Genomic DNA, 8,594 nt, shown 5'->3' on the forward strand with positions numbered 1-8,594 from the left:
TGGACTCTATAAGAAACTGAGATTCACTAAGTTCCTAGAAACATATGCCTGTAGCTGGATTAGACAAACTAGTCAGTTCCTCAAGTTAATTTCCTGAAAAGAATAATGTCCTTATTCATTTATGGTGGAATAATAATTTTATTCAACGTCTTGGTCACATTTCTAATAGATTGGATGACTGGAGGTTGGGATGATTGGGTTTTGGGTTGCAAAAGAATAATTTGAAGAGCTCTCTAATGTCATGATGAGATATACTGAAACTTTCCTTAGTCACAATCAACTCGGATGACCACCTACCTGATTCCAAGGAGTAAAGGAAAATCTGCTAACCTGTCTTTGCCAGCTGACTTAAGTCTCTGCCCACTGTCATATGATATTCTTTTCCTTTTAATAGTTTTTAGTACCTAAGGTACAAGGAAGAGAATTTGGGGACAAGATTTCCTGGGTACTAATCCAGAAAAGTGATTTCCTTGCTTACAAGTATCATCAACAAAAAGTAGCCATGAACCATGTGCACACACATGTACACACACACCTCAAGGAGTAAAGAGATTAATATTGTGATATTCTCAATGTCTTCCACAGTATGAAGTGAATGTTCAATTAAGTATGACTCTGGATTTTGCATCCTCTTTCCATGGATAGATATGTCTTTCAGTCCATTCCACACTGTTTCGCTAACTATAAGTTTGTATATTTTAAGTATTGGGAGGAGACATCCTCGTTTATTAATATGCATTTCCAAACTATGCTATCTTGTGTATCATGATTACTGTTTAGATCATTTCATTATATTCTAATAACCTTGGGATTTATCAGAATTATATACCAATTAAAACCAGCGTGAACTGACAGTCTCACAATATTCGGCTTTTGACATCTGAAATAAGGTACTTAGTTCCACCAATTCCTGGATACATGTTAAAACTTTTAAGTTGCATGAACAATGAAGTTGCAACTTTACAAAGTTTAATAATTTGAACAAAGTCTCTGCCAAGTCTTTGTAAATATCAAAATAAAAACTGCTCCGTAACTTTGTTGGAGCCAGATGATTAAGTAGATGATCAGCAACATTTTTCTTTGGAGTAGATGACTTTACCTACTAATATCTACATGCAAATAGATTGCCATGAGTAAAACTCCTTTATTACTAGCAATAGGAATAGATTTACTTTCTTATTCTGGGGGATGGGTTGGGAGTGGAAGGGGATGTAGCACTACTGGAACTTGAACTCAGAGTTTCAAGTTCTTGTTTGGCTTTTTCACTCAAGGTACTTTCACATTTGAACCACAATGTCACTTCTGGCTTTTTTCTGGTTAGTTGGAGATAAGATTCTCACTGATTTTCCTGCTCAGACTGTCATCAACCCATGGCCCTCAGATCTTAGCCTCTTGTTGTAGCTAGGATTATGGAACTGATCCTCCAGCATCTGGCCACACTTTCTTTTATACTAGTTTGGGGTATACTATTATTAGTTTGGGGATATATTTCCCATATGTACAGATTTACTTGATTGTCAAACAAGCAAAGAAGGTTTCATGTCGACAGTATGAATTGGAACACTTGATTAATATAGAAAGAACCACTGGAGCCAAAATTAAATGACATATTAATTTACAGAAATGTCCTGTACCACTAGTACTTCCAGTGATTATTTATACACCAAATGCTTCTTACTTTAGGTACACATTTATTCAGGGATGCCTATTTTTCAAGCAACTGACATGGGCCATTGTATTTTACAAGGAATCTCTATGCTGAAGTCAGAGTGGTTCCATCATTTGGGAGAGAGTAAGCACATGACTGTGAAGCAACAGCATGGCATGGGAACCTGAATTTTGTTTTGTGTTGTTTTGTTTATTTATTTTCTATAGTAGTGTATAGATGGGATACAGTTATATTCGCCAGATAGAAGGTGCGTTACTTCTCACACATTGATACCTCTTCTAATGTTTTTGTCCCCATTCCCCTCCCCCACCCCCTCTCAATCATCTTGTTTTCCTCCCTTTCCTTCACTATTTCAAACAAACAAATAAATGTATATACAATATACCAGGTAACAAAGTCAGATACTGTAACTATATGAGATTAACTACAGAGCAACAAAAAAGATGAGAAATAACATAATACATTAAGAACAACAATTACACAATATACAGCTACTTCAAAACCTGATTCTTGAAAGGGGAGGGATGGGGTGAAGGAGAAAAAAGTAGCCTACAAAATTAAAAAGAGAGTGAAGGGTGGATAGGGAAGGGATGGGTGAGAATGCTAAAAGGGGTGACAATGATAGTCTTTATAAATTGCTTTGTTGAATGGCAACTCCTTTGCACACCTGCTTGAAGATAATTTAATAAATATATAAGTATATAACAAATATATGGATTGAAAGAAGTAAAATTATTCTCATAATGAATTCTATTTGTGTTTGTGTTTTTCAGCTGATGCCTTCAATGTAACAGACATTCTTTTATATTCTGGGAGTTCACACACAATAGTTCTGAACCCTTTTGACACTGTATACATCTCCTGATGATTTGGAGACTGTCCAGAGGGGTCCTCTAAAACAACCAGATCACTGGAGTTTTCCAAGTCCTGCAAAAACCCTCCTCAACTGCCATCTTCTGAGTACCCCACCCCTTACCAACAGAAGCACCATGGCCAGAATGTTGGTCAGATCCCTCTTTTCATATCAAAGCCATAGCATTATTTTGCTTTGTCTAGTCTCCACGCATAACCTCTTTCCTTTTATTTTTCTCAGCAACTGAGATTTCATTTAAGTAGCTATTCATTTCTACATGAGTATGTGTTACCTGCCCTATACTGTCGTCAGACACAGTTATATGTGTGGCAGGCATCCCACACTGCTCTGCTGTCTTTACTTTGTCTCCTGTGACTGAAATCAGTCCTCTTCCATTCTGGGTGAAGGGTTGCAGGAGTAAAAAAAAAAAAAACAAAAGAAATCTTGCCTTGAGAAAGGCCACAAGGACTAAAATAAAAACTTTCTTTTAATTTTTCTGGTTAGTGCCCTTGGTTTTTTTACACACACACACACACACACACACACACACACACATGTTTTTCTCAGATTTTACACTACTTTTTGAATTTTTATGGATATATTTAGCTGTTTCTGAAGGCTGCAATACTGGATCATCCCCACCCCCTCCCAACCCTGTTCTGCAGTTTCCACTGAGTCAGGCTTGCCTGAATAATGTTAGATTCCAGATGCTTCAGAAACCCTTCTCATAGGATACACAGAGACACTGTCTATGAGTTGTATAGATGAACACTGATAACTTCACCCTTCCCTGTCTGAGAAATTTAAATAATTTTCTCTATTATTATATTCACCCAGTAACATCCCTGGAGAAAAAAAAAGGAAATAAGAACACTTTCCCGAAGAAAAAGGAAATCCTAACCTTTTATAACCCAATGTAGTACAGGTTAAAATCAAACCCTTTATGTAGATTATAAAAATCTACTCTTTGACAAATGAGAAATTATAGCATCACATATACTACTAATTTTTAAAATGCCAAAGACAATAAAATACTGTAGTAAGAAAAATCAACCTAAAAAAGGTCTGTATAAACTGAGAAATGTGAGGAATATGTATTTGACCTATTCAGTACAAGGCAGGATACATTTCTATACGCTCAAAGCAGAAATGTTGCCATGAGAGGTCAATGAATATTTTCCTCACCAGCTGAATTTGTCATGGATCTAACTTCAATGCCCCATTCAATTTGAATATAGCCCATTGGTTTCACTGTTAAAGAACATAATATTGTGCTTTTATCTCATCATCCCTGTAAGGATTTTTGGAAAATGGAGATGTTTTTCCATGTATATAAATGTGTTTCTGGAGGTGTAGAAATTAAGACAGCAATGACAAATACCAAGTCAAGTGCTTGTTATGGTACAATATTTAATATGGAAGTTATCTTGGCACTCTGACAAAGGCTAAAATATTTGCTGAAAATCTAAATGTTAGCATATAGAGAGAGCTCTTTGAAGTTTGTCACATAAACTCCACCTACCTGTATGCCTACCAATAAAAATAATAATAAAGCTGTGGCACTCGGTCATAGAAAATATAGTCTTCTGATGGAAGAAGTGCAGAAGGTAGTATACAAATATTGATGGAACAATCTACCATAAGGACAGGGTGATCCAGCTATGCCTGCCCAAAGGGAGGGGAGACTGGCGACTTTAAAAGGCATCCCTAATCACTTGTTCTTTACCCAGGTTAATTCTCTTCGTGATCCTCACCAGTGAGCTCTTATGTAAATTATGTTGTTGGCACTAAGAGTCTATGAAGCTCCAGTTTGTCTCAGAAAACAACCCAATCTGTATTTTTCCTCTCGATTATCTCACAAGAATCTCATATTTCTTGTGGATATTGCCACCAGCCAGACTTGATGTCTGCCATGTTTGTTCCATTCCTAAGCCATGATTAAAAAATTCAAGAGAGAAGACAGGGTGGCTGTTCTAGTCAGGCACACTGTGTACAGAGAACACAAAGCACATACTTTCAGTATGTCTGCGCAGTTCACAATGTGTTATCCCCCCAGTCCCCACGACTGAGCTCCATGGTCACAACGTAAACCAAGATGCTACTGCCCTCAGCGTGTTTCCTCAAATAAGAAAAAGAATAAGACAGAACAACTCTGACAGTGTTCAGAGCAATCCTCACTGTGGCCCCACTGAGGGAAAGCCAATTTAGTAAGCAAACAAAACAAAGCAGCTGTGCTGAGAGAAGCAGGGAAGAAGAGAAGTAGAAACTCAGGACTTCTCAGGAGCTGCAACCACCTCCCAACCCTGAAAACCTACCAGAAAAACAGTAACATTTTTTACAAAGCTCAAGCTCTCTCTTGCTGGTTTTTGTAAGCAAAATGACTGAAATATTAATGACAATGAACACTTCATCAAAATAAAAAGCATTGAGTAAATAACAAAATTTCACATGAATATACCAGTCATAAATGAAAGACATCTAACTCCAATCACCACTTGAGCCTGATGGAATATTTATTCTACTTAGAATGTTTTTGGTTGCACATGATTAGCTTTGTAGTATTGGGTTTTATTTGTATTCTTCTAGAAAGGTCCAGTTGTTCTTCAAGTCTGACATATTGTCAGACCTCCCTTACAATGCCTGATGGAATAATTTCCGATGAATTCTTGAATTGCTTAGAGTTATCTTTCAAGTGTTTAATGTATACACAAGAAAAATATCAGTTCAAAAATAAACGTTGAAATATTTTATTGAGCCAGATAATGGGGCTCTTGCCTGTAATCCTAGCTATTCAGGGGGCTGAGATCTGGCATTTCAAAGCCATCCCAGGAACTAAAGTCCATTAGACTCTTATCTCCAATTAACCATTAGAAAACCAGAAGTGCACTGTGGCTCAATGGGTAGGGTGGTAGCCTTAAGCTGAAGAGCTCAGGGATAGGGCCAGGCCCAAAGTTCAAGCCCCATGACCGACAAAAAAAATTAGTATCAATTATGTGTGAAAGGGATTTTATTTTAACATGTCCATATATGTCTACAATGTATCTTGATATTTACTACTATCTAAACATACTGGTGAGAAAGGAAATGAGTCAGGCCATAGAGCTGGGATATGTTTGCACTTTCAGTATGACTCCAAACATTCCCTTACTTTGCTACAAGATATTTTGGGTTGAAATTTATATATATTTTTAATGTTTTAATATTTCTAAGACACCTGGGCTCTGGTAGCTCACACCTGTCATCCTAGCTACTCAGAAAGTAGAGAGCTGAGGATCATGGTCTGAAGCCAATCCAGGCAGGAAAGTCCATAGAACCTCCAATTAACCACCAAAAACCTAGAAATTCAGTTATGACGCAAGCGACAGAGGACTACCCGTGAGCACAAGAGCTCATCGACCGCACCCAGGTGCTGAGATCAAGTCCAGAAACAGCACAAAACCACCTTGTTGAGAATTCAGTGAATGTCCTCCTCCCTTGAAGAGTGTAAAGAAATGTCCCGGGGGGCCATTTTTCCCATATATAAATTACTGGACGTCAGCTACTAGGCTTCCTAATGGTACATACTCAAGTGTTTGACCAATCTTTTAACCGTTCTAGACTTGGAAATGCTACCTTCCTCTGGCTGTTTTCCCCATTCCATGTGTCTGAAGTCTCCACGGGGGTGGAACCACTCACGTAGAAGCATTCTTTAATTAAACTTGATTTTCCACAGAAGCCTGCTTCTACTCCAATCAAACTAATGGACTTTGATAATTATAGAACTTCTTCACGATGTGGCTGAAGCACTTGTCAATCGGTATATTTCCTGCTACATTTGTGCACGTGATTCTCCCTATTTAAGTATTGTTAACCTAAGAAAAATGTAATTAACTGTATGACTCGTGAAGGCATGCCTTCACCAACTCCTGACTTTTACATTCACAACCACAGAGTTATTAAAGCATTAAAAAAGGAGGAAAATAATTCATACAAGGAAGATTTACTTATTTGCAATCCATAACATGTACAAAACCATGTTCTTTTCTTGACTTAAAGATAAGAATGAAGATGGACAATAAGGAGAGATAGAGATTGGAGGGGAAAACACAAAATCTAATGACAGATGGTGTGATTGGATAATGGAAAGTATGGATTGAACACTACCTTTTTTCTAGAATCTAATCCTACTCTCTCTTCTTTCAGGGAGTTCATCACTTGGTGCCTGTAAATTCTCTGATTGGATCAAAAGTAATCATGAGTTTCTGCAAGAGGGTATTGCTGATTTCTTCCAAAAAATATTGTTGAATCTGAATGTGTTGAATGAATAGATGAAGAAATATGCCATTGCATGGGTCAGGAGTTGTCCAAAGGGTTTGTAATTCAACATCTCAATTTATGAGTATAATATACCTTGAGCAATATCACCCCTCTTATCATTCTCCATCTGCCCCATGCCACCCCACCCTCTCAAGGTACCTCATTCCATTTTCATACAAGTTGCATGGATCTAGTTTTTCTTTTTCTTTTCATTTTTACTTTCTTATTTTTATTTTTGCCAATGTCTGTGCACTGACCGCGGGCTTTCTCAAGTCTAGTGCTCTACCAGTTCTGGCTTTTTCTGAGTATCTGTTACCAGGGAATTGAGCCTAGAGCTTCATGCATGCTAGACAAGCAACCTACCACTAAGCCACACTCCTGGCCCATAATTCTTCATTCTTTTTTTAAATTTTTTTTGCCAGTCCTGGAACTTGGACTAAGGACCTGAGCACTGTCCTTGGGCTTTCTCAAGGCTAGAGCTCTGCCACATGAGCTACAGCACCACTTCTGGCTTTTTCTATGTATGTGGTACCAAGGAATTGAACCCAAATCTTTGTGCATGCTAGGCACTCTACCACTAGGACAAACTCCTGGCCCCTAGTTCTTCCTTCTTAAATAAGTCAATAACACAACAGTATGAAATTGATTTGTGCCCTACCTCTAACAAGTATACAGACCTTCATTAACGATGATTATTTTTTAATTTATCACCATTTCTGGGTCCATTTTATTTTGTTAAAACACCAATATTTTCCAGTTGCCTTCTGCCTTTTCTCATTCTTTCCAAAACATTGCCAAATATTTAGTCTTCTTTCATATTCATTATAATTCCTTTCAAGCCACCTTAATTTATTTTTGAAAAATTATGTTGGTATATAAGATAAAGAGACTTCAAATTAAATTCAGTTGCCCAAATCAGCATTTGTCCTCACATTGGATATGAATATATTTCTCTATGTCTCTGTGACTGGTAGAACACATATGGCTTATCCTGTTTGCTTTGTTATTCTAATCTATTCTTTTTACCTCCATCTACATTTTCTACATTCATTATATATTCAGGTTTCTTAAAAAAGTTGCTGAAAAAGTATTCTAACTGGCCATATGGACTCTCATTATTCCTGTGAGCTTGTCCTCATAGCTTCTTTAGTGGATTAACTTAAAATAAAATAAACAAAACTACTAACTTATGAATATGTTACTTCCCTACTCACATCTTTGAATGGCTCCTCAACTTTCATAGTCAAGTTCAGACTGTGAACCACATTATAGAAGGGACCTTTCACTGACTATACCTTCAAACTTGTCCACTTTACATTCTCATAATGAACTTCTTAATTTCTCTCTCTCTCTCTCTCTCTCTCTCTCTCTCTCTCTCTCTCTCTCTCTCTCTCTCTCTCTCTCTCACACACACACACACACACACACACACACACAAAACACACACACGCACACACACATACACACACACACACACACACACACACACACACACACACACACTGTGATTGTTCCACCGTCATGCACTTTCATGGTTCTCTGTAAAATCTATATTTCCAAGGTTGTGCAGAGGCAGAGCAAGCCCTCCTTGACCTACAATGTAATATATAAGGCTGATCAGAAAGCAAGTGTCCAAATGACAGGATGGGCTGTACCTTGTCGAAAGAAAGAAAGGAGACAGCCAAGTCTCAACTCTGTGTATTCCAAGATGAAAGAATGAAAGAGTTATTGCAAATCTATTAAAGGACATCTACGTCTGTTGTCATTTACCGCCAT

The sequence above is a fragment of the Megascapheus bottae genome, chromosome 6 (assembly GCF_031878675.1).
Source record: "Megascapheus bottae isolate mThoBot1 chromosome 6, mThoBot2.hap1, whole genome shotgun sequence".
Taxonomy (NCBI): Eukaryota; Metazoa; Chordata; class Mammalia; order Rodentia; family Geomyidae; genus Megascapheus; species Megascapheus bottae.